Below are 27470 nucleotides of genomic sequence, written 5' to 3'. Positions count from 1 at the left end.
TTTTACATTTGGTAGTCTGATCATAAATGCGAGGACAATATCAACGACAAATGACATTTTAGATGGTAACAGAAGCATCGTTTTCTTCCCGTTCCTTTGTTGTTACAATGCAGCTGGTATTGTACTTGCCAAACGAGCGTACAGCACACACGACCCTATGTAAGATCGATCCTGTCTACATCTTCGGCCTTGCTATGCGATTTATTGAGAATGCCGTTCAAATAACTCAAGACACCATTGCACATTTTGTGCTTCTATCTATTTAACATCACTTGTACACCTTGCGAGAGCAATACCACGTACAAAACACGTTTGAAGCAAGTTTCATAAGGATTTTGAGTATCCTTAAACAGCACTTCGCAAGGGGACGGATGTGAACTCCGGCCGAACAACTCGCTGCTCTGTGAATATTCCTCATTTTCGGGAACATAGCTTAGGTATTGCAACCAAGCCGTTGCGATGTAAACAACACATATATTTTGAGCCAAACTATTGAAGGATTGGTCAACTACATGAAATTTTAACAGCTCCAGGAGGAAAAATTTAGAAGGAGTAACTCCAGGTACCGTAACATGGCAGAAGGAAGAATCAACCACAGAGACAATGGACTGCCTAAGTGTCTGTAGGAGAACCGACATTAGATATTACTTGCCCATTTTTTGTCTTCAAAAATCATGATAATCTGTAAGTTGCCTGAGGTAAACTAAACCCGTACTCATCTCTTACAATATGCGTTTTTATGAGGTACAAGAAAGGGTAAAAGGATCAATGAGTGGGTTACATTTCTGCCCCTGCTTAATGTTCAAAGTATGCCTGTCTCTGAACGTGAAAATCTAAAGCTTTATTACAATCCTTCTGTCGAGATTTTCACTGATTTAATGAAATCGACAACGCAAGAAAAGCTTAATTTGCGAAGACATTCTGTGTAACTAGCTAGGAGAATAACAAATAGTTGCTGAAAATATATTAATCATTCAGGATTCTTGCAAACAGTATTTAAATCATCGTGAGGGAACACATAAAGCCCCTATTGTTTAGGGAGGACATCTGTAACCTTTCGCCTCATTATCTGTTCCGCGGCTATTTTCTAACTCCAAAAGAATTTCTTACTAGTATTTATCAAATCATTCTCTTTTTCTTATTTTTATAAGGATGTCACATGCTGATTATTCGTCATGATTTGTGTCTTGATGCCATTGAAAAGGAAATCGTTGGTTTGTTTCATCATTTTTAAGACCATGTTTTTGCGTAAGACGAGTACGCAACACACAGTGTGAGGCAACGGACTGCCTATCGTGATTACTACACACTAATTGGCACCCACTGCACGAAAGTCTGCGACGGTTCAACCGGTAAGAAAACATGGCGGAAACTGGAATAGCTCCAAAATATACGCTTCGACTATCAGAGTCAAATGCATGGGCAATTTCAGCGCAAGCATCCGATTGAATTTTATGACATTAAAGGGCACTGCGACAATCATCAACTGGCAGGACAGAATTAGGAATCAGCAGCTTACAGAGTGATTTAAATGTGATAGTAACGAAGAAGAAAATAATGTTGATTCATGCATATTTCAAACAAATATGTTAATCAGTTTTTGGATTGCCCATCACGGAAAAGCAGTGATGGAATAAAGTCAAGTAAGAAATCGACAATCGCCCTATATCGGTTACTCACAATTCTACCCATGCGTCTTCAAATTTTGAAACGAATATTGATTTTTAGATAGATTTTAACATCGTATTTACAGACACCGCCGTGAGAATACCGTTGCTGATGTCTTTAATATCTTGCACAAATTCGGTGAAGGAACGTGAGTATGAATCGCAGTTGCTCTTATCAATACAGGGAGAAGGGGAAAATGAACAATGAATTTCTGTTGGTAAATCTTAACATCTCAAGTCTATGATAAACCTCTTTTTCTCTGTTTGTTTTGTTTACACGTTCAAAGTGTTTCTCTTTTGTTAGTTCTGATGGAGTGAATTTGGCGATATATTATTTTCAGTGAGACTTGCTGGAGGAGCAAACGAGAGAGAGGGACGAGTCGAGATACAGTGCGGCGGGATCTGGGGAACGATTTGTGACTGGAATTACTGGAGCATAGAAGAAGCTCACGTCGTCTGCAAACAGCTCGGCTACCAGAGAGCTTCGGCGTACTTTGTCGACGCTCACTTCGGACAGGGCTCGGGACCGATTTGGCAAACTCATGGAGTTTACTGTCCCACTGGAAATGAGAACTCCCTAATCGAGTGCTTTCACCTTCCCTGGGGATGTAACGCCCAGGGTTGGGGAACATGTGACAATAGGCAAGATGCAGGTGTGCGCTGTGAAGGAGAAAGTAAGTACATGATATTTGTTGTTGTTGTTGTCGTCCATTTTTTTTGCTAAGAAAACAATAAAGCGTAACACTTTAGATTCATATAGGTTGATATGTCTACGACAGGCCTAAAATATATAACGCTCATAAAGACATATTGATCTACCAAATATATCAGTCTGACACATGTTGGGTTGTTGTTAGTCGAAATATTATCATTTTGATATCATGACTGTATAACTAATTCTGCTTCTTTTCCTGGATTTCAACTCTGGATTTCAACAGAGTTGAAATTAGAATAGAGTTTCTATCTCGTGTACTTTTGTGTGGAAAATACAAGAGACGGATTGAATTTTAAAATTGTTCGTTTAACTCGTCTCTTGTGCAAGGTACATGAGTGATTAGGGGGTAATTAATTTTGATATAACATGAATAATTATTCCATAAAATTTCTGTTAAAATTTTACTTAAAGACATGGTAATCTGTAATCAACTACTATTTACAGCATATATTTTGTATGCATCTGCCTAGAGAACCTAACAGCCACCACTGAGCGGTATGCAGAAAGCCGGCGCAAAATTGGTTTGTCTTATGGTTTCACGGAATCTGTCTACTATAACATAAGGAGCGAATTCACATTTACATCAGCGTCAATCAGCAACGGAGATGTTCTACAATGCCATGTCCTAGGTTTGGTTCGGTCAGCAAGGCTACAGTTTACAGGTATGTCAACATTGTGCCATTGTATGTAAAAACGCATTATGATATACTTATTGTTATGCTAAGTATAGCAGCGTATTCACCAAATCACAGAGAATCTAAAACATTACATCCGAAATTAAGAAATTAGCATTTTTGCTCATTTTTTATACAGTCATTTTCGCCTTGGCATTTTTCAGCAAATATCTTGGATCACATACACTATTTTTCGCCATGCAATCTTATTCATCATATTCCTTTTCGCTCTCATTGTATCGTCGAGACTTTTTGTGATAATTTGAAGTTCAACAATTGTTTTACCTTTTTATTGAAAGAAAGTGTAACAAAATCATAGCAGGAATGTTGTTGTAACTGGAAGAACTCTTACGAAGTGGGTTCTGCACTCAATATGATTGTGAATGCGTGTTAAACAACAAATCAACAAGCAAAAAAAAAAAAAACCAAAAGATGCTAGCAGCTGTGAAATGATAAATTACTCGTCAAATCTAGAAATTCGTAACTCACTGAAATAAAGAGATCGATTGACGTGAAAGTGCAGTACATCAGAACAGAAAAAAAACCACTCCATCAAAACGTACTCACTGAATACTCTGTGAGTAGAACCCTGAAGTTATTATACCCACACTCATTTGAAGGAACGCCAGATGCAATTGTTACATCAAAGATCAAATTTAAGTCTTTTTTCTAGACAAAAAGAGACATGTTAGGCCTGATGGATGAAGGGCCGCTGCGACTGATTCGCTAATTTGCTTTGTGCATGATCCACAGTCACGAATCAGATTATATCCATTTTAGGTTTTCATTTTGCTTAAACTTTAAAACTGGTAAATCCTCAAAGTGTATACGTAGTAGCCTTTACTTACTTGAACTTCAGCACAACGTGTAATTCATCATCATTTATTGTTCAAACTTCCGGTGTTCAGCTTGGGTCATGTTTATACGTGCGAAAAAGAGGAAATATTCAACTGACAATGAATGAAAACAAAACAGACATCAATGCCTTCTTCTTTTTCTTCTTTTTGTCATTTTGAATATCAAGCTAAACTTGTTTGGTTGTTGTAATTTAAACAATAGCAATTTAACGTAACAGGAGACATCTAAGATTAAAAACGCATGGCAAAAAAACATCGTATGCAGTGCTTGAAAGAAAACAAGTCATCATTGAGTTCTAAGATACATAGTTATGGTCATGAGAAGTGTTGTTAATTATGGACATGCATATATATATATATATATATATATATATATACACTGCAAAAAGTCTGGTGTTAAATATGAAACACCGAGCTGGTGTTAAATTTTCGGTGCTCACTTATGGTGCTAGATTAACACCTCCGGGTGTCATTTCAAAACACAAAATTGTTTTTTGAAGAGTTTCTTAATAACTGCACTCCTTGTTGATTTTGAACTTCAACAAGACGATCAAGAATTTTCCGATAAAGAACTCAATTTTTGAAAAAATAGTAATGTAAACACATTTACACCACAGTAACACCAGTTGGTGTGGTCTCCTATTGAAGCTGGACGGGTGTTATACCATTGACATGAACACCAGCAATATCAAGTCAACACCAAGCGGTGTCATTATTGAATTAACACCAACACAGTGTCAAAAATATCACCAGATACAGTGTCAAATTAACGCCACGAAGTGCCAGGTGAACATTTTTCAACACCATCACAATGCATTTTCTACACCCGTGGGTGTGGTCCTCTATTAACACTTGATTGGTGTTAGATTTAACACCCATGGTGTTAAATATAACACCGATGTTTTTACAGTGAATATATATATATATATATATATATATATATATACATATATATGTATTAATATAAGTCTGTTTACCAGGCTGCTAGTAGTCTCGTCTCCCGTTGTTTATTTGGATTTCTTCATTTTCATTTTTTCATTCCATGTGTGAACTACAAAAAGGACCTGCAGGAATTTGCGATTCAGGTAATAACTGATTCAAAAGTTTCATAAAAACATCTACTCTATCCCATTCATTGCGGTTACCAATCATTGCACCTGAATGAGTCATCTTTAAAAAGTGAAAACGAATAATTTCATGGCTTACAATAAAGACATAATGCTTTGTTGCAATAGATCTTCAGTCGAAATGTGTGCCTAACTTTGATTTAATTGAAAACTTTCATAACAATTCTTTTTGGCAGAATTAAAAACAATTACTACCATTTTTTACTGGAGATGCCACGCTCTGTCGCGTCTGTGAGCAATACCAAATGACAGATCTAAAACAGATGATTGTACGTATTCCTTCCTTTCATTGAGATAAAAAAAGTTACGAAATGCTGTCAATATGAAATTAATTCCTCATAAAAATATGCCATTTATATAAAGCAATTAACGTCAAAATGAAAACTCATCACTTAACTATCAAATGCGAAATACAAGACATGTAGACCTATGAAATATACATCATCCACTTGATAATGAGTCAACAAAATGTCAAGTTCGTTTATGGATTTTGTCTGGTTAGATTAATGACTTCTATACAATTCTCTTCATATATAACATTTCATTCATTCTACGTTATGGCAGGATATAGATATTCTGTATTTAGCCTAAATCGTTTGCTGATGGCATTGATGTATCTTATTTCTTTCTTTCATTTTTTTTTTCTGATTCTCAAATTGCAACGCACAAGGTTGTATGCATTTATGAAACATTGTTGTTCATTTCGATGGTCTCGTAGATGGCGCTCAGTCCAATTCTGGCATTTTGTCAATGGAGACTACGGAGCTCAGAGGCGAGAACAATGTTGTAAGCCTGTTTATTGCATGTCACGTGAATGTCACCGCCCAGCCGTCTCCTCCCCTTCACTCGTACGCGATTGCCGTTGACAACGTCAACATTTCGTCATCAAGCTCCGCCTCTACCCTGCTCTCGCCACGCCCCAACAGATGCATCAACGTCACGTGTTTAGGAACGAATGGGCATGGCGCCACGACGACCTGGCTAGAACATTGCCCCCAAGGTAAGCTTTGTAAGATTTGTAAGATTTGTAAGATTTTATTGACTCTATCGACCCCCTCTCGGGGTATGAGAGTACAAACATATTTACAGTGATAAAGTGATAATGTACATGTACATGAATGTGAAAATAGCAGATATGAATAAATATGTTTACAAAACAAGGCGTAAAGGACGTTTAACTACTCTACCACTACGTGTTCAAACATTCACATCTACTTTATTTTCTACAAAAATACTGTCTTTCTTCTTTGGTATTGAAGAGAACTGAAACATAATAATTCTGACAAATTTGGCTAGTTTTTTTTTTCAAATGGCAAGCATTAGTTGAATTGAATAATTTGGTCATATGTAATGCACTTGGTCTACTGGCCGTCAAGCTACTTGGTAAATACAATAATCTCTCTTTGTTGAAAGAGGGACAAACAAAAATATAATGAAATGCTTCCCCTATATCGTCGGATGAACAGATAGTACAATGTAGATGACTCTCGATTTTTATATGTTTTATTTTATCAGTAGTCATTAAAAGACATTGAATACAGTAAAATAGCACAGGTCAAAGGACACATGACTTTTTCAAAATGTGGATTTTCATGACTTATTTGTGTCTTTTTTACCTTTAAAAAAATTGAAGCTCAAATAAAATAAGAGATATAATATTTCCTTGCCCTTCTCCTTTAATACAGCTGTAGTAAAATCCGTTAATAGGATCATTAATAGGATGGATCATTCTTTCATCAGGGGTGATTCCATCCGTATCTATAAGGTTACGCAAAACCGGGAACTCAGCCTTTAGCCTATATATCGTATTTTCTTAGATCGACCTTCACCCGATATCATATCGATCGATTACCAATCTTTCGAGCGGGAAGATGATATGGTTCTCAACATCACGTGTCACGTGAATCCAGCCGACCAGCCTTTCCCGCCAATCCACACATTTACGATCACAGCTGAAGATCACGTGATATCGTCTGACGCACCTTCAGCAACCTTTGACCCCTCGCCTGTAACATGTATCAAGGTTTCCTGTATGGGTTCAAACGACTTCGGAGAAACTTTCAAAACTGATACTTACTGCCCGCCAGATTCAGGTACGTCTTCTACTGTGTAACAGGTCAGTGACCACCACTGGCTCGCGGTCATTTTCATAGCACCAATTAGTGTTCAGTATGTTGGGTATATTGTGTGTGTGTATGTGTGTGTGTGTGTGTGTGTGTGTGTGTTTGTATTTTGTAACACGGTGAAAATTACAATGCCAGAAAGACACTAAGCGCCCTTTATTGATTCCGAAGAGTCGTGAGACACTCGTTCTAGAAGTGTATGAGTATACTGTTGTGTGAAGGATTAGGCTTGATCTGGCACAACAAAGTCTTCCAGAAGTTGCCCTAATTAAAACCATACGATAAAAAAAGCGCATAAAAACAAAACATGATGAACATTGTTATAATTTTGATCATAGAGGGAGTTTTGAGAATTGGACAGGCAGGTTCTGTCCTTTTGAGAGTAATCTTGTAGTAAAATACACCATGCATTTTACGCTCAGTCTTCCGTTGCGTCACAGTCACGCGTGTTTTTCATTATGAATGTGTGGATATATATATATATATTTTTTTTTTATAACTGCCAGCTACGTACCATTGTAACGTGCTTTGTTTGGATGTTTAACGTGGTACTTTTCGTGGCATTTCTGTATATTAACAAAATGATTCTCCCTTGAATGTGTCACATCCTGAGGTATAAAGGTCAGCATATTTTTTTTTTCATTTTCACTGGAAACCCAGCTGCAGAACCCAGAGCTCCGGCTGATAACATCCTGACGATCGAGACCCATGAGATCCGAGGAGAAGGCAACCAAGTTACTCTCATCATCAATTGTCACGTGGCCCTGGCCGACCAACCCCACCCTCACCTCCACACCTACGAGATCGTAGCTGACAACATCACCCTGTCCTCCTCCAGCTGTGCCTCGGGTATTCTCCGCAATCGTCCGGACAGGTGCATCAATGTCACGTGCTCCGGTACAAACAGTCTTGGCCACACCTCCACCCACGTGACTCATTGTCCGACATCAAAGGTCAAAGGTGAGAGGATGTATGTTAATCATGGTATTGCAATATAGCAGCGAGGCAAAGGCTGAAATGAAGTCCATGTTTAAACCAGTCAGAACTCTTATTCAATGACGATGCAAAACAACAGTAATAACAACAAACATATAGCATGAATATCGTCACTATCATTTTCATTACTAGGTATAGCGAATAGTATAATCACAACAATCTTAAAAATATGATAATGGGTAGGTAAATTGTTTCTGGGGTTTTGGGGCGATTTTTGGCATTCCCAGTAACCGATCATGATAGCAAGGCTGCCAGCGATCCATAATTTCATTTTGAAGATTTTTTTTTTTTTTCATGTCACGGTCGAGTGTGACATAAGCCTAAAAGGCATCTAGTTGGTACATCTCATCGGTCAAGTCGGACATGCATCACAGGATTCATTCATTTTGACACTGGGATGGTAAAAATCATCTTCATCTTTCCTATCCTCTGAACACAGCGGGTCCTACAGCCGGTCCTCGTCGAGGCGCTTTGCAGAAGTCATCGACCACGTACGCTCTCCTCGTCGTTATTTTCCTCCTCTCAATCATCACCTGTGCCACAGTCCTCATGAGGAGAAGGAAGCCAGCGTATTGATTGGAGGCTAAGGTATTCCGTAATCCCTGAATGTCAACCTATTAATATTCAGATTTTTCATAGACCTCTATACACAATACTACTGAATTTCTTGTGTGTGTGTCTCTCTCTCTGTGTGTGTGTGTCTGTTTGGGTGTAGGTACCTATTTATGCCTGTATGTTTGCCTTTTTATTCTTGTGTTAGGTTTTCTTACAAAGTATTTGAATTTTATGATAATGTTTCATGATTTTGAATATGAATGTGCTGTATGACCAAACACAGAATATATCCAAATGACGGCACAGCCTCCATTGGATGCTTTTTGAAGAGACGATGCAAATTCTTTTCTTCAAACACGTGGAAAACTTTATACTTGGAGAATCTTGTGTAAAGACTAAAGTGCGTTGAAGCTCGTGCAAATTAGTGATCGTGGAATCATTGTTCAGCAAAAATAAGCGAAATCGTCGCTAGATTTTTAACGTGTATTCAACCAAGTCTGTTGAATTCGATACTATTTCGAGCACTCATCTTCATTCAGATTTTCATTAAGGGCTTAAGCAAATACGATGTTCATCGGAATAAACATATGATACAATAAGATTAGTGATCACAGATGTAGAACGGAGAGTTACTCTACTTGAATATTCATCGGCCGAGAATGTGCAATCAGAAAGTCTTTTTTTTTTCGCTGTCATGACATCTTTCAATCTACGTGAACTCTGTCCAGTACCACACTTCCAGACTGTTAGTAGTTTTTCTGAGCACTGGATCTTTCTTGTTTCATAACATTTGTCCTCGATGTTTTGTCCCGTTTAATTCCATTACAGGCATGTCATATAACCAAGGGGATCTCAAGTATACAACAGCCACATGCGAACCAGCATTGTGTACAGGAATATCGATTTAACGTTATTTCTAGATTTTTTTTTTGTCTTTTGAGGATTTCTTAATGCAGCCTCAAAGAATTAATGTCGTTTACAATTAAGATCAACTTCTTAGTCCTAAGATGATATTGAAATGTGTGGAAATTATCAATTAACGAACTTAATGTCTTTAAAGGCAGTAACTCTTTCGCACGCATTGTCTTCAGCTTTTGTTGTTATCGAAAATTGCTAGTTAGCTCCATAAATAACAGAAATTAATTTGCATTGATGCATATCGTAATGATCTTTAATTATGTACGATTATTACTTGTTGAAGAATTAAAACCTAATGAAATAAGATGATACGAATTAAATGCATTAATATCATTTCCCCAGTTACATCATCGCTTGTTATTAGAAAATGTGTTCCTTAGTAATAATTCATCAGTAAAAGTACATTACTTCGGAATGTGGATTTAACACCTTTGAATGGATGAATTTGACATGAAATATATCTGGATATATTTTTTTACCTTAGACCAGATCTTCACGTAATTTCGTTGTGTACAGGAAGTGACTTATGCGGAGGTATTAAACCCTATTGGTGCGTTACTCTATCGGAAAGTTGAGAACATGACGTGGACGTAACACACTTTTGACAGAGTTCTGACTTCCTTTATAGATCTATTGAACTCAGCTAAGCTTGTTGCCTATTAAAAGCATAATTTACCATTTGCAGATGAAAGAGAAACAAAGCATTTGTGTTTTGAAATAGATGTAGAAGTTAATGATAGAAACAACCACTTTAAAAATTTGAATTCGTATATTCGATGTTAAATACTATTAAATACACAAAATGTGAACAATAGTTATAGTAGGAATGTTTCGAGATTAAAACGTCTGCAGTTATGGTTTATTTAGAAAAATACTGATATCTCCCTATATTTCAGGCTTTATTGCGATTTTTTTTATATAGTAGGATGTTTTGTGATACCAGAGAGCTACACATATAAGCATCAAATGTGATATCATGAATGTCTTTAAAATCACTGCTCCCAAATGTAAACTGAATCTTTAATGAAATTCGCGTAAGCTATTTTATCTTCTTTTATTTTGTTTTATATTTATATTTTTTTACAATGCACGCCCCTTGAATATACCAAGATGTTTACCAAGATCGTTTGGCTGTTGGAAATATTTGTGCGATTGTACTGTATACACATTATAGTGACCAATAATTGGAAAGTGTTGTAAACTTGAAAAAATAAGCAGTGTTGTGGCCGAGGGATCTGAAACAGACAAAGACTGATCAGTTAATGTATACATTACATAATTTGATTCGACATTATTGTATGTTATGAAGTTATTAAAGTCGCAGATTCTCGAGTGTATTTCTATATCAAGTTCAATACTCGTTAGAACTGGGTTATAACTATAATATGTGCAATTATGAGTGCTTGTGCGTCTGTTTGCATGGGTTTGTGAGTGTCAGTATATGAATGGGTGTTTGTGTGTGTGTGTGTGTGTGTGTGTGTGTTGTTATAATACTTATGTACCCCTGAGCAATTCTCGCTATCGCCAATGACGTAAAAAGTACCCGGATGTGGCTTTTTCGTCAAGATTTAGTGCACTTGGTAGCAAGGGCACTTCCGGCGCGGGGCATAATTTGCACAACTCTAGCGTGCGCGTACGTGTACCTTATCTATAGCGCCGCGCCGACCACGGATTCTAGTACAGTAGGCGGCTGTACCGCCCCAGCCAGCGAGTGGCCAGACCTGTCATACTCGTACACTGTAGTCCCCGCCGGCGGCCGGTCTTGAACCTACAGTTTTACAAGCTTTAAAGCTTTTATGTAGGCCCCATCATATTTCTTATACTTACTAGTGACATTTTCATACGATGTGACCATGTACATTTGTGTCAAGTATATTTTCTTTTTCTTTTTCTTCTACAATCAAAAGACATGATTGTATATATTTTGTACTCTTGTTTTGTTGTCAATAATTTTGTAATGTCATCATTGAGAAAATGGAAATATGAAATAAATTTGAATTGAATTGAATTGAATTGAATTAGCATGCACCACTGCACGCAGCGCATAAGCCAACACATACCGGTACAGCGTACTGCTTGATCATGCGATCGATGTTCACATCACAGATCAGTCATCTCTGCATACGCTGGAAATATGCTGGAAAATATTCACCCATCTGGATATCGTCATGGAATGTCAATCTTTTTTTTTTATTTGTTCTCTGTCGAAATGTCGCGAACACAATCGGGAACGAATAGTGATCACGAACTTATCCCGTCTCCGAAGCAACTTCTTCCAAGTAAGTACGTACAATGTACGTAGGCACTAGACCTACTACCACTACTAGTAAGTCGCGCGTGCACGTACTGCGCTGTGGAGTCACCCACAAACTTCACCCACGCGGCCACGTCACGTCTCGCATGCCAGTATAATAAGGGTCCTATTTCTGCAATTTCTTTTTTCGTTTATTGTCGTGCGAACAACACATGGCAGCTTTGCAGCAACAACCAATAGTCGTATTAACAGCAATTTCTTAAGAATGGAGAAATTTCAAATCATATTAAAGCTGTAATTCAAGTCGAGAAAACAGGAAGTACACGTAGAATACGGTCGGTTGTGTGTGTAAATAGCATTTAATAGTCACGTATCACGCGCGTACGAACGGAAGTGACTTTTCTACCAGACTATCCCATAATGCACCGTAAATGACAGTTAAATCAACATCCGGGTACTTTTTACGTCATTGGCGATAGCGAGAATTACAGCATTATGTTGTGCCTTTAATTTTTATGTTGGTACTTCATACATGCAGAATTTCCCTCATTGTATTGGATTTGCGTATTACTCTGATAATCACGAAACATTGCATTTTCTCACTTGGTAATTTGTATTTCTTTACAACTGTCAATGATTGTTTATTTCATTTAAACAAACACATGAAAAAAAAGGCTTCCGTTAGATTTCTTATGTATTATTAATAAGTCTTAACTTTTTCAAGTGCTGTATTCGATAATTCACTTTCGTAATATTTAAGTTCTTGTTGCGTTCTTGATTTATATGTGTAAACGTGGAATATGGAATAATAGAAACTAAAACCAAATTAACAAGAACGTTTAGATATTGGGAATCACTCGTATACGTCCGTACACAGCCATCCACACACATATACACACATTAAACACATCTGGAGTAAATATCAGGGGACGTGGTCAAAAATGTGAATATATAGTATAAACCCTTAAACTTGTTTTACTGCTCCTATTTTCCTTCAATACCCGTGGTCACAATAGTATATCTGATAGCATATCAGCTTCTGGTAGATCACCACTGGAATTTTGGACCGTTCCTCCAGATAGAGTAATTACAGCACAGTGAAGGAAATATAGACAGTAAAAAGGTATATGTTCGTTTTGTGGTGCACGGTCACATTATGTAAACTTTTGACAACATGATTATCTCCAAATGTGGATGTTAATAACCTTGCATATGTTTTTCATTTGTTTTGTAAATCATTGCATCAAGCAACTTCTCTTTCATTATAAAAGTAAATGATGACAGGAGAAGTTGTGAACATTTGAGCAAAATTTTCTTTCTTTCAGATGTTATGTTACTTTTTTACAGAAACTGAATATACACATACACGCACGCACATTCACTCACACAAGGGAACACACATAATACGTGTATGTGTATATATATATATATATATATATATATATGTGTGTGTGTGTGTGTGTGTGTGTGTTTGTATGATATCATGTAGGCCTATATAATATACATTAAACGTGTAGATATACATATGTATATGAAGAGTTTGTTTGCAAAAACCGATAAGTCCATATTTGCCAAATGGAGATATTTGCGATTAAAGGTCAAGAAAAATAGAGAGACTGATTAGAAAATTTTTGCTTCTTTTGACCATAACTTCAAAAATGTACCTTTATATGTAGTGACCAATATATCATTTAAAAGGTATTATTTTGTACTTTATGACAGAGACCGTACTTCAAAATCTTCAAAAATGGACTTATCGGTTTTTGCGAACAAACTCTTCATATATATATATATATATATATATATATATATATATATATATATATATATCATTCATATATAATCATAAAGTTTTGTTTGGTTTACAAAGAGCCAAAAGAGTCTAATACTCAGGAAATTTAGTCACCATTGCTATAATCATATTTCTCTTTTAACTATCACACACACATTGCAGAATGACCTGCTCCATAAGCTTTGACATTCTGGTGAGATTGATGTATCCATGCGGGTAGGTTTACAAAATGCTGGGAGATAATATCGGCTGGATATCGAAACCACTCGGAAAACAAACAGGAACTCAACTTACTATGCCCGACTGAACTCTGCTTTGATTCGACACTTGACATTTATTTCCGGATATGATTGTTATAACAATCGTGTTTGTAAGGGAAGATTGACTCGCATCAATGCATCAGTTTGAACATCTGTCAACACGAATTTTTGTAGCGGTTCATTAGTTATGATTCATATAACAATGCGAATCATGTATTTTTTTCTGCAAAAACTTGAACATAAGTACAGAACTGATTGAATCTTCCTCTTTTTATTTCTTTTGAGACAGAGTAATGTAGTATATACAAGGTATTACACTTCAGTGTACCATAATGCAGTACATCAGTACAATATCATTGTGAAATCTTGTGACACAAAATGATTTTCTACAATACTTAGGTGAGAAAAATGACACACAATAATCAACGTCTAAAAAGATAACCTGGTTTATTTGATGTAAAGCAACGGAGTTGATTCACTTCTACATTTTTTGTGTTCGATTCATTCTAGTTTTGTGAGATTTGAAACTTTGGGAAACAAATTCTGCAATGAAATATAGCTTAATATCCCCAGTAACATTCGCTATTAAACTAATGGGGGTATCAAAATTCCTCATTTTGGTAATCATTATCAAACGACGGTATACAGGAAAAATAACATTTCCACCATTTCGCATGAGATTACTAGATCAAGTTTTGTGCAATCATTGACTAAGCGTATAGATCAAAATTTACTTCATGATGACATTACAACAACGCACGCCTGTGTCAATGCGCAAGGTGAAAATAGTTCATAAGATAACAAACAAGAATAACAGCGAGAGTTGAGTAAGGTATACCTGATGAAAGTTCAACTTTCTCCGTCAGCCCAGATATCACATGTCATATCCCTAACTGACTTTAGAAAAATATCTCACAGCATAAAGGCAGTTACCAACTACGAGAAATGAAACCATGAACCAGCACGTTTCTCCCGTACTCATGATGATCGCCTGAAGTATAATATGACACTTGTTTCTATTTTCTTACAATATTTACGGATATGACCTTATAGTCATTTCGGACATCGACCATTTGCTATACATCTTGTCTAGAAGCTGCCTACAAACGTCTCCCTTCAAGCATTCATAGATATTCTTTGCCCGAGCGTCGTTCATTCTACTAGTAGCAGGTAAGTATATTTCGTTTCTCGTTGTGTACCACTAATTTCTGTGCAATCTAAGATATATACAACATTGGGACCATACTCCTGTGTGTATTCATCTGTGATCATATAAATCATGGGTATATTTGCATAAGTACGTAAGTAATTATTTGTAGTTGTAAACTCTAATGAGGTAAGGCATATCATAGGGAAAGAAGACATTTCACTTTATAAACGACCTCGTGTGTAAATATATTGAGCAATGCTACGACTTTCTATGATTATATTCTGACTGTTAGGATTTAACACCAATCTCTATCTTTATCTTCTCACTAGATTCCATCCGTTTCGAGTACTGACATCCATAATGGTGATTTCAGGTCGATTTTTGCTACACGTTAGCATCCTTCTCATCATTGCAATGCATATTGGTGAGCATTCTTTTGACTGAAACACGACGAAGTCATTGTTATTACTTTTGAAACGAGTGTCCTTACCACTAAAAGCTAAAGTTCCTTTTGACATTCTTTTTCACTGCTTATGTGTACTCTCTTTCTTCTTATTATTAAAAACAATAGGCAGTAATGAGCAAAAACAAAAGAGATTTATACAAAACTGTCGACAGCATTTTTTTTTTAATGGGAAGCTCTTCTCAGCAAAATTCTGTGCTTATGTTTTTAGGAATATTGACGGCAGACTGAGCACACTGCACACTACTCGGTGAATATGAAATTACACTAAGTTGTCCTTTGGATATCTTGCTTCACAAAACTCTACCAAGAATTAAATAATTGACATCAATACCATAATGATACTTGAAGACCTATACATATGTGTCTGTATGAAAAAAAAGACTATTGTTGTTCAACATAATAGCATATATATATATATATATATACATCGCATTATATCTCCCTCTCTTTCTCTTTCTAATCTGCCATCTGGCTGATACCTGTCTTAATTCATCTTTCCCTGGCTTCTCTTTTCCCCCACTGTGTCTCTCCTTACATTATAATCAGATGGTATCCCAATGACACTTGATGTACCCAGCCCTCTCCCGGCTAACCAAGATGTGACGGCTGTGTGTTCGGCAGAAGACATATACGGTTCCTACGAGCTGGCTTGGTATCTAAACGGCATCCAAATAACAGATGGTATTACTTCCATCCCCACAGTGAACCGAGTTGAGCCGCTCTGGTCTTGGTCACTAGAGTAGTCAGATATAATTCGGATTTTGCTAATATCCGATAAGTCTTATCATACGGAGAAACTTATTTCTTTTAAAAATAGGTATTAATGGCTTAAAGTAACAAAATGCCTATAAAAGGCAATAATATCGGCTGTTGATCGCTGAAATTTAGTTTAAAAATTCTGCCTTATCGTCCCGTACATCAGTACATTTGCGAAAGATGTAAATCTGGTAATAATTATGTCAATAAATCCTCGGTATATGAAAGTACCTTGATTGAAATGCTTCTTCCTGGTTAGAAAAAAATTAGCTTCGTGTCCATTGCTACTAATAAAACATTAAATGAATGCTAATTTGGATGGTACCAAATAAGATCAAGAACTCAATAACAATTTTAGGACGGAAATCTTCAACATCATAATTATAGTTTTTGGTAAAGCGCGGTGTACATTGGCATGACTTATCAAATTTGGTAACTGAAATTTTCGACTTACCTGAGTACCTTCTCCTCAAAAGCTGTCACACAAGTGCATTTTGAACGTGTTATTCAATCATCAAGATGAGGCAGTGCTTAGAATATCATTCGATTTTTAGTAGATACCCGGAGCAGAAAATGGCTGGTGCACAGCGGTGATGCTATGGAAACCCTGAAGCTGTTGGCACCCATTGCACAAAAGTCTGCGACGGTAAAACCGGTAAGCAAATATCACCTGGCTTTGATCCAAAATAAACACTTTTTTTTACAAGTTTGAGTCAGAAAAACACACTCTTCTCTTCAAGAATCTAAGATAGTGGTCTTTTTGTTATTATTTCACAATCATGAAAGCAGACTAAACGGTTGGTTGTTAACGGACCAAGGTTAGAGTTTCCTCTATCTGATGATGGACTTACTTTGAAATGAAGAGTTTGTTTGCAAAAACCGATAAGTCCATTTTTGAAGATTTTGAAGTACGGTCTCTGTCATAACGTACAAAATAATACCTTTTACATATAAAGGTACATTTTTGAAGTTATGGTCAAAAGAAGCAAAAATTTTCTTATTATTCTCTTTATTTTTCTTGACCTATAATCGCAAATATTTCCATTTAGCAAGTATGGACTTGTCAGTTTTTGCAAACAAACTCTTCGAATATTTAAAACTGGCGCCTAGCTCATTTTGCAATGAAATTCTTTATATATATACAAGTATATATATAAATATATATACATATATATATATATATATATATATGTATATATATATATATATATATATATATATATATATACATACAGATAGCAATAATAATGTCACAACAGAGTAATGCATTAAATGCCAATCTTGATTTTGATTTTAAAAAATCCGAATTTTCGTAGGTCCTCCCCCTTCGTCAGGGATGACAGTGCGAAGACAGTGGGATGACATTATTATTGCTTTTTCTAGTACTGCCAATACGCGGAGCAACTACAATATATATGTATATATATATATATATATATATATATATATATATATATATATACACGACTGCTGGTGTGTTGGGGTCATCCCACGAGACCGACTATGCGAATCTTACAGCTCACGAGTTCGACATTAAGAAAAGAACCACGAGTCATACAGCCCATGTGTCATGTATCCCATGTGTTGGCACTAGGGCCCAAAAGTTAGGTAAATCGACATAACAACATGGGACTCAATGTGTCGGTCTCGACAGTGGGCCTTGCTTGCTTGTATAGTTTCAAACTCATTATGGGCTCTTTGACTCGTGGGCTTTACAACGCGTGGGCTATCTTATTCATGGGCGGTATGACTCGTTTGTGTTGATCTTGTGACGTCACCCCGGTGTGTTTCTGTGTAATGTTTGTTTGTTTTTGTTTGTTTGTTTGTTTGTTTTTCGTTGCTACATTTTGTTTGGTTGGTTGTTTTCACATTATTACGAAAGAAACACAAACCTTTAACATTCATGAAGTCATACTGTATTTTGTTCATGGTCATGGTAAATAAAGTGAGCTTTTTTTGCATTATATCCTTCCCAGTGAGATTGGCAGGAGGGGCAGACGCGAAAGAAGGCCGAGTCGAGATAGAGTGCGATGGGATTTGGGGTGTGGTTTCTCAAGGCAATCAATGGAGAATAGAAGAAGCTAATGTAGTTTGCAGACAGCTCGGCTACCCGAGGGCTTCAGCATTCTTCCTTCAAGCGCACTTCGGACAGGGTTCGGGACCGCTTTGGGTAGTGGGCCTTACCTGTCCAACTGGAAATGAGGCTTCTCTCTTGGAGTGCTACCGATTTCCCTGGGGATGTCGTCCCGGGAGTTATTCGATGTCTCATGGTGGAGACGTGGGTGTACGATGTGAAGGAGAAAGTGAGTACATGACAAAAGGAAAAAGGTATATCTGTATTTCAAATCTCTTACAGAAAATGACATTTGAAAATGAAATTTTTGTTATCCTCCTCTCTTAAAAAAATGCTCTCAACGACCTCTGATCACAATCTAATATTACATAAGGACTATGAGATGATTGCCTGTGTAGTTGTACTACATTCTGTTAACAGCTAATCGAGGTCAGAATCTATGTATAGAAAGAGTAAATGCGTCCCTCCATTAGAAAAGCAATAACAAGTCGCCAGACATTAATTTTTACCACAGAGATTATCATACGGATCATATTCTGAGAGAGCAGACTTTGAAGAGATGGTACAGTTTTGTTAGAGATGTGGATTAAAGTCTTGTATTTAGACAAACTCATTAGAATTCGTTTATATTAAATATAAAAAACATACAATTCTGAGAGGAATGAAAAGTTTATTCCATGAATATTGGTTTTCAAATGGCTGAGATATCCAAAAACAAAGTAGTACTGATAAAAAGTCGGATCCACTTTCTACTGGTACCCTTTTTGGGGTTTTTCCTCTTTTTTTTGTTGTTGTTGAAATCTCGGCAGTTTCTAGTCAACTTTACATTCAATTCAATTCAATTCAATGTTTTATTTCATTTTTCGACAAAAAAGATATGAACATCACTTTTTTGATAACAGAAATTAAGGTGCGTAAAGTATAACATGAAAGAATGTATATACAATGATTGTACCACCTCATAATAATTATACACTATCATATATACTCAAGTGACTCAAGTAAGTAATTATACAGTATGCACTCGAATTCGAAAAATGGAGGGACCCACTAAAAAGACAAAGCTTGTAGATTGTGGGCCCCTCATTCTTTCTTCTTAGGATTGTAAGGCCTTTGATATTTCACGAGTATAGTTCATATTTGTTTTGCCACAATTTAAAACCTGAATACCAATTTCAGCCTAAACTATTCGATCCTTTTAAGCTTTAAAGTGACCTATAACTCAATTGAAAAGGACCTACCCTATCATACTCTGCAAATGTCTGTACTGAGAAAAGGGGGCAAAAGTATTGGATCTATTCAAGCGTATGGTCTTGTTAAACCGTGCTAGCTGTCCAATGAATGAAAAAAAAAAGAATTAAAAAAACCCATGGCAGCAGCAATAAAGACAATATGAAAACACTGTAACCTGAAACTGAGCATGAACTATCAAACATAATTCATTACTTTTACCAATTCAATTATGTAATTTAATATAATAAATATTTTGGTAAGGAGACATGCTTTAACCTGTATTAGGAAAATGAAATAACGTTTGATCCCGCCATTTGATAATCGTATTCTTGAATGATTGTGGGGGCATCAAATCATCAACTCATCCAGTTGTATGGTTATAAGGACAACTCACGAAATGTTTCCCGAAAAAAACAACACATGTCTTCATTATTTCTCATCCGAATTTTGTCATATTTTTTTTGTAACGATATTTTGTAGGAGTTTTGCTCTTTCTTTTACAATTTATTTGGCTTGAGGTTGGATTTCCTCTTTTAGATAGGGTAGGGGACTTCTAACAAATACCTAAACACACAATTTTACCGAATATGTGTTCTAGAAAAAGTTGCTAAAAGTTGCTTAACTGTGAATTCGAGCGTTAGTTTTGCGCTGAAATACACGGGCAATTCGAGTGTTAGTTCGGTGCAGAAAATCAGTATTGTTGCTGTGAATTTTATCGTTAGTTTTGGGCAGAAATGCACAGGTGGTTTGAGCATTAGTACAATGCAGAAACTCAGCTGTGAGTTCGAGCGTTAGTTTTGGGCAGGTTTAATACACAGGAACTTGAGCTTCAAATCAGTGCAGAAAATCACTGTGAATTCGACCGTTAGTTTTGCGCGGAAATACACAGGGGATTTGAGCGTTGGCTCAGTGCAGAAAATAGTTTTGATGTGTATGTCATGAATGGAATCAAATTTTTTACAATGAGATTTAGGAAAATGGTTCTTTTTTTATGGTTTGGTCTATCGGAACTTCGGTCTACGTGGATAACTCCGTAGCTTTGCCAAAAGAAAAAAATGGGGCACTCACCAGATTTAAATTCATATTCAAATTCTGATTCTGATTCTAATTCAATGAACACTGTGCATCAATCACAAATCTTTTTAGGAAACGAAACCGCCAGAGCCGAGCGACATGCAGAGAGCCAGCGCAGGCTTGGTCTGGGACACGGTTTTACACTATCCGTCTACTACGACATCCGGAGCAACCTCACTTTTGATTCATCCACTATAAGCAACGGCGATGTTCTACAATGCCATGTGTTGGGTCTCGTGCGGTCAGCGAGACTACAGTTGTCAGGTTGGTCAAAGTTGTATCAACCAAGGAGGTACTTTGCCAGTAGCAATATATGTGTGTGTGCGTGTGTGTGTGTGTGTTTATCCACTTAATTTGTTCGAAGACAATTAGGAAGCAAAACGTCAAAACGTTAACCCTGTTTAAAGGATATGCAATATCTGATCTAGTTCTACAAGAAGAGCAAGGACTATTTTCTTTCAAAGCAATGCAACATAATTGCATTTGTTCACACTCTAAAGAATCTAATTCCATATTACTTACGGAGAAAACAGTTCATGCATTTTTTACTACTAATGATATGGAATCAGATACTGCATTATATGCCATATCTTTCTGAAGGTGAAGATTGACCTAGTTGTGGTAAAAAGAGTACCTAAAATTATCTCGATTATTCATTACTGTGTACGTGTTACCACCAATAATAAGGTAATTTCTTGTACAGGAATTTACTGTTGCGAATCAGCAATTTCTGTCATGGACAATTTAAGTTATTTTGTTGACTTCAGAGTTTTGAAATGAGCAGTCAGTAATGAATTCCTTCCACGTAAAGTGTTGAACAATACAACGTTCAGTAGGCCCTATCGGTACACAACACGCAGGTGCACCAATACGACTGCGAATGGGGAAAAAATAATGCCTACCGTAATGATAACTCCATTGTACGATTGTACCATGCACGTGGTCATTGAATGACCTAATTTGTGTGCTTTTTAGAGTATCATAAACAATGATGACAGATCAACAAATTCACTAAATGCTATTATGTTACCTGTTGATCTCTTTTTAGAAATAGAAGTGGATATCTAATTGACCAATCGTTTTGAAGCCAACGTGCCGCCATCTTACCATTTACATTGCCTTCACTGCACTTGTGTACAGAGCTCACAATAATATTATTACCTTTCCTTTGTTAAAAATCTCTTCGGGATAACTGCGTACAGAATGTTCGTTTAGTAAAGAAGCGCAGACATTTTTTCATAACTTCACACCATATAATAAATAAGTTGACCGCTCTATGTACGCCTATACTCTTGTGGAATTTATTGTGATGCTTGAGCACAGAAACCACTACTCTGAAGAAAAAACAAACAAACTTAAAACAAATTATACTGAACAGGTGATGATAGAAATCTAGCAATGTAATTTTGTTACCAACCTCGTCTACGTTGTACTGGACTGACTCTCATACATGTTCCCAATACCCACCTAAAAATGTATGAGGATAAAGCCTTCTCTTCTGTTGCGCCGCGTCTGTGGAACTCTCTACCAGTCCAGCTTCGAAATTGCAACAGCCTCAATACCTTCAAATCTGAACTGAAGACTTGTTTTTTTCCAGCAACTTTGTGAATGATGTGTGACACATTGTGGGAGCCGGGCGCCTTTGAATGTTTCTACAGATAAATGGCGCAATATAAATGCTGTTTAATCATCATCGTCATCATCATCGTCTAGAAATGATGCATGCTTTACTCTTTTGTTCTGCTTCCTCCTTGTTCGTTGCGATTCGAAAACATTTCTATTCCTCATCCCAGTCACTACCCGGACGTCTTAAAATGCATGCGTGGTAACATGGCAGCACGGTAGCATAGTTTTTGTACAGCGTGAATAGGCCGATGAGATAACCAGATACTTTATTGTAAAAATCAGGGGTGTCATCTTTCACCCTACTTTAATACCTTCACATCCTGTTATCAAAGTTTAATTCTGCTTTTTTCCGTAGATGGTGCTGAGCTAAATGCCGACATTTTGTCTATTGAGACTTCCGAGATCAGAGGTCAGACTGGTGTTTTGAGTCTTTTCATTACTTGTCACGTGAACATCACAACCCAGCCGTCGCCTCCCCTCCACACGTATACAATTGCAGTTGACAGCGTCATCATTTCGTCATCAAGCTCCGCCTCCACCCTTTTTGCGCCACGCCCAAATAGGTGCATCAATGTCACGTGTTCAGGAACAAATGGACTTGGCGTCACATCGGCGTGGCTAGAAAATTGCCCAAAAGGTAAATTGAACAGTTTTCCCGTCGGTGCTCATACAGGATATGGAAAACAATGCATAAATAGTCAAACTAACAGAAAACAACTGTTAAATTTGTTTACAGGTGCACTGTACACTGTCATAACACATTATAAATTTGGTCACACTGTCAAGTGCTTTCATTATGATTTTGTAATCATTTCTTTTTCATTTGATGCATTAAGATGAAAACGAAATTAGGCGAATACACATTATCTTACGAGATATGGGGACTTTCATTATGGACAGTACACCACGAACCACAAACGACAAGACTTCCCGTGTGAAATCAAATTTCTTCCCAGCTGAGAATGAGAAAAAAAAATACAAGAAATACGCAAAACTGTCCACGCACGATTCTCTCCTGTCATAAGCATTTTCATTTTCAATATTCTTCTTCCAATGACGTATAGCATTGAAACATGCATTGTCTGTTCATTAATGCACCCAGAAACTAAATAATTCATGCTAGTTTTGTTTGCACCCCTGTCATTGAATGGATGACATTCATTCAATGCTGCAGATTTCACTCCGAGAGCTACTAGAGAAAACCAAAATCCACGTATTAAATGTGGACTGTATGAGTGTTGTGATATTACTCATTAGAACACACAAGTGAATGTTTCAGGAAGAGTAGAGCATTTTATTCTAAAGTTATATATTTCTTTTTAAGTTTCGGTGCCGTCATCGATGGACAAGGAGACTGGTACACTTAATGACGTCATTGTGGACAACAATATCAAGAAAATATAAAGAGTAGTCAAGACAAAATGTCACATTCAATTTCTTTTAGAAAAATAAAAAGAATTCGACTGATATCTCTTTTAGAAAGCAGGGAGAATATTTCTAAAGTTTATAGAAATATCCAAAATGTTTCTTTTTCGGAGTAACTTATTCATAATGACGTCGTGAACTTAAGTAGTTCTCAGGTTTGACGACACCAAATCTTTAGAAGTTCATAACTTTGAAATCGATCGTCCAATTTTCCTCAAACTTCAATTGATGGGATGTTGTAATTTTTTTTCACTTAATCCACGCTTTTGTTTATTTATTTATTTTTTTTGTTATTTCCTTTAATGTATGTTTTCTATGCTCACTAAAACCCAGCTGCAGAACCCAGAGCTCCGGCTGATAACATCCTGACGATCGAGACCCATGAGATCCGAGGAGAAGGCAACCAAGTTACTCTTATCATCAATTGTCACGTGACCCTGTCCGACCAACCCTACCCGCATCTCCACACCTACGAGATCGTAGCAGACAACACCACCCTGTCCAACTCCAGCTGTGCCTCGGGTATTCTCCGCAATCGTCCGGACAGGTGCATCAATGTCACGTGCTCCGGTACAAACGGTCTTGGCTCCACCTCCACCCACGTGACTCATTGTCCGACACCAAGGGTCAAAGGTGAGAACGTCATCATGTATATTACATTACGAAAAGTGAGAGAGACAGGAGGGGGGTGTTGATATTCTTTTTTTAGGCTCTTTTTTTATCTGTCAGAGCTATGAAACAATGACAATAGAAGATAACAGTACAAATAATCAACATTAATGATAGCTATTACAAAATTATTTATGATCTTGATAATGAGAACAAGAATTACGTTTTAAGAGCGACGATACTTTTTTCAGTGAAAACCCAGATTCCTCCGCGGCCATGGCCATTATCATAGCATTCCCCGACTACGATTCATGTATATCCTGGTGAAAGGTGTCATATCTGTTATTGCAGGCGGCCAAGGTGTGAGCCTACTCTATAGAGTGAACGATTTCAATTAAGACACTTCGGTTATTTGAATAAAACAAAGTTTTGAGAAATCACACAGCTCTATTCGTTTTATCACGCGCTTAACAAATAATCTTGCCTTTATTCCTTGGCAATCACGAGGCCCAACCAACGATTCTCCTCGAAGCGCTCTGAACCAGTCGTCGACGACGTACTCGTTGCTCGGCGTCATTTTCGTCCTCTCGATCGTCACCTACATTGTCTACAAGAAGAAAAGAGAAATAGCGAATCGATGGGAGACCGATGCATGCCCTCATCCCGAGCGTCATTTGCACGATCTGTAATATAAAACAATCCCATTGATGTTTCCTGCAGTGCGTGTTTAGTTCTTTGTAACTTTAGAGGCGTCAACAAAGTAAGGACTTTACTTTACCAGAACTTCATTTGGATCATTTGGGCTTATATACGATAACTGTGATAATGTAGATAATGTGTTTGATATTGGCAGTTCATTTTCTTATTGTTATCATTTTTTTTCAACCAGTGATTGAGTAAATCATACTTTCATCAGAGGTGGAAAATACTGGAACACACCAAACAGCAGAACCGACAAAGAATAAACAATAAAGTTAGAATTTTAATAATTCGTTCAAAATGTTGGAGGACAGGTAAGGGGGGGGGGGGCCCACCGGCGCACGGTTCCCCCCCCCTTTAAAAGAAATAAAAAGAAAAAAATGTAATGAAACCTGGAAGTGGCACCACAAATGTTAATAGTTGCGCCCCCTATACAGAATTCCTGGATCCTACCCTGCATTAGGATTCACATTTCAACAAATAAATATTACCGTCAAAATACTGAAAAGACATAGATGATTTCTATAGAAGTGGCGACTTCATTAAAAAATAATTATTACGATATCATTGTGATAATGATAACTTGCGATGATTCAAAAGATTCTCTCCATAACTTTGAAATTACAAATCAGAAAAAAAAAGAAAATTTTCAAAAGATTTTACAAATTGTTCAGTTTCTGTCTCAACCTTGCAGCTTTTTTCCACAGAATAGGATCTGTAACAACAAAAGAAAGATGTCCATAACAAATGAACACGTATAAGAAACTGGTACAGTAAGTAAAATGAACTGCAGATATTTCTTGTGGTTTGTATAGGTTAGCATAGGGATAACAAAATGATATCATTGATATCTATTGGCAAAGGAGACTTGTGCACCAGTTGGCGTAATCGCATTTAACTAAATAATTTGAATTTATAGGGAGAGTCAACAGAAACCAATAAAGATTACTTTTTGCAAGCCTTGTTAGAGTGAATGCCATCATAAACAATAATCTTTCTGTACGTCAAAAGTAAAATTACGTGTTGAAGTGTGTTTCCCTGACGGGTGTGTGGTGCATTTGCTGATGCCTTCACATTTCATGTGTTGCTACCGTTTCTATCTTACCTTTGTATTAACACTGCAGTCAAGTATTAACTATATAGATAATGGCTTTACGTGTATATTATACATCCTTATGCAATTCGACGGTAACAGTTGTACCCGAAGAATTGAGATTTCACCACTCTCACGGCGAATAAGCAAAATTAGAATGATTATATCAAACTATTTTTTTTTTCTAAATGCACTTTAATGTCAGTTGAACGTTTTGACTTATAGACTTTGTAAATGGAGTAAAAATATAATGTATATTTTGTTGGATATCGGCTAGTATGATATATCACACAGACCTTTAAAGGGTGTTTTATGTGACTTTTTTTTTTACGTGGCAACAGGATGAAGAAATAATAAATAAAAAAATGATGACAAAATAGAAATTATGATAATCTATGGCACCGATATCAATGTTGACATTTTCAGACGTAGATATTTAGTTTTCAAATACGAATTGAATGATGTTGGAATCATGTTTTCGATTGTTTGGATAAGCAATGAGTATTTCCAAGAGGGAGACAAAACAGAAACAAGGATGGATCCCGTTTTCCCTTATGGTAAATGTATTTGATACATTGATTAACACAGGACTGAGGTGCGTTATAAATTATTTTGGATGTGTTTCCTCTTATAATTATTATATGGGTCAGAATTTTGAACGATGTACAATTGAGCCAAAACAAGGCAAAATTTAAAAAGTAGGAAATTCTCCAAATCATTCATCTTACCTGAAAGAGTATAACTCAAGCTTTAATATGAACCCAATTATACTAGGATTTTCCCAGAGGAACAAGTTTTTATTCACCGCTGAAGTTTACTATGTCCAGAGCAGCGAACGTCCGTGAAGAAAAGTACTGCACATACATTTGAATACCATTTAACATAGTTTCCAAAGATCTGATTCAGTTCAAAATCCTAACGAAATATCTTAAGGGACATGTGTACGTGATTGCAGAATATTAAGCTTGTACTCTTAACCTGTACGTAATGGTAGACAACTGATGATTTAACTAAATTCGTCATTTCTGTGGAAATATTGCTCTTCCGCTAAACACTTTCTTAACTTTACGCGCATTTTACAGAAACTCAATATTTTCACCTCTTATTTCACTATCCCATACTTTAATCCTCACTCCCAAATGATAATATACCTTTTTAAGATGTATCTCATCTGGGCAGTCTCTATAACCCAACAAACATAGCATAGTTTTCATCACGGAGGTCCGCATGTAGCCCACGGACGTTCGGAACAAACAAGATATTGAACAAAGCAGCTCTCTTGAGTTGGAAACGCATTCTACTCACAACAAACAGCAATTTCATATCG

Source organism: Diadema antillarum, unplaced genomic scaffold, assembly GCF_040938485.1.
Source record: "Diadema antillarum isolate AM-2024a unplaced genomic scaffold, OU_Dant_1.0 scf00000099, whole genome shotgun sequence".
Classification (NCBI taxonomy): Eukaryota; Metazoa; Echinodermata; class Echinoidea; order Diadematoida; family Diadematidae; genus Diadema; species Diadema antillarum.
Note: the sequence above shows the minus strand (reverse complement) of the source record.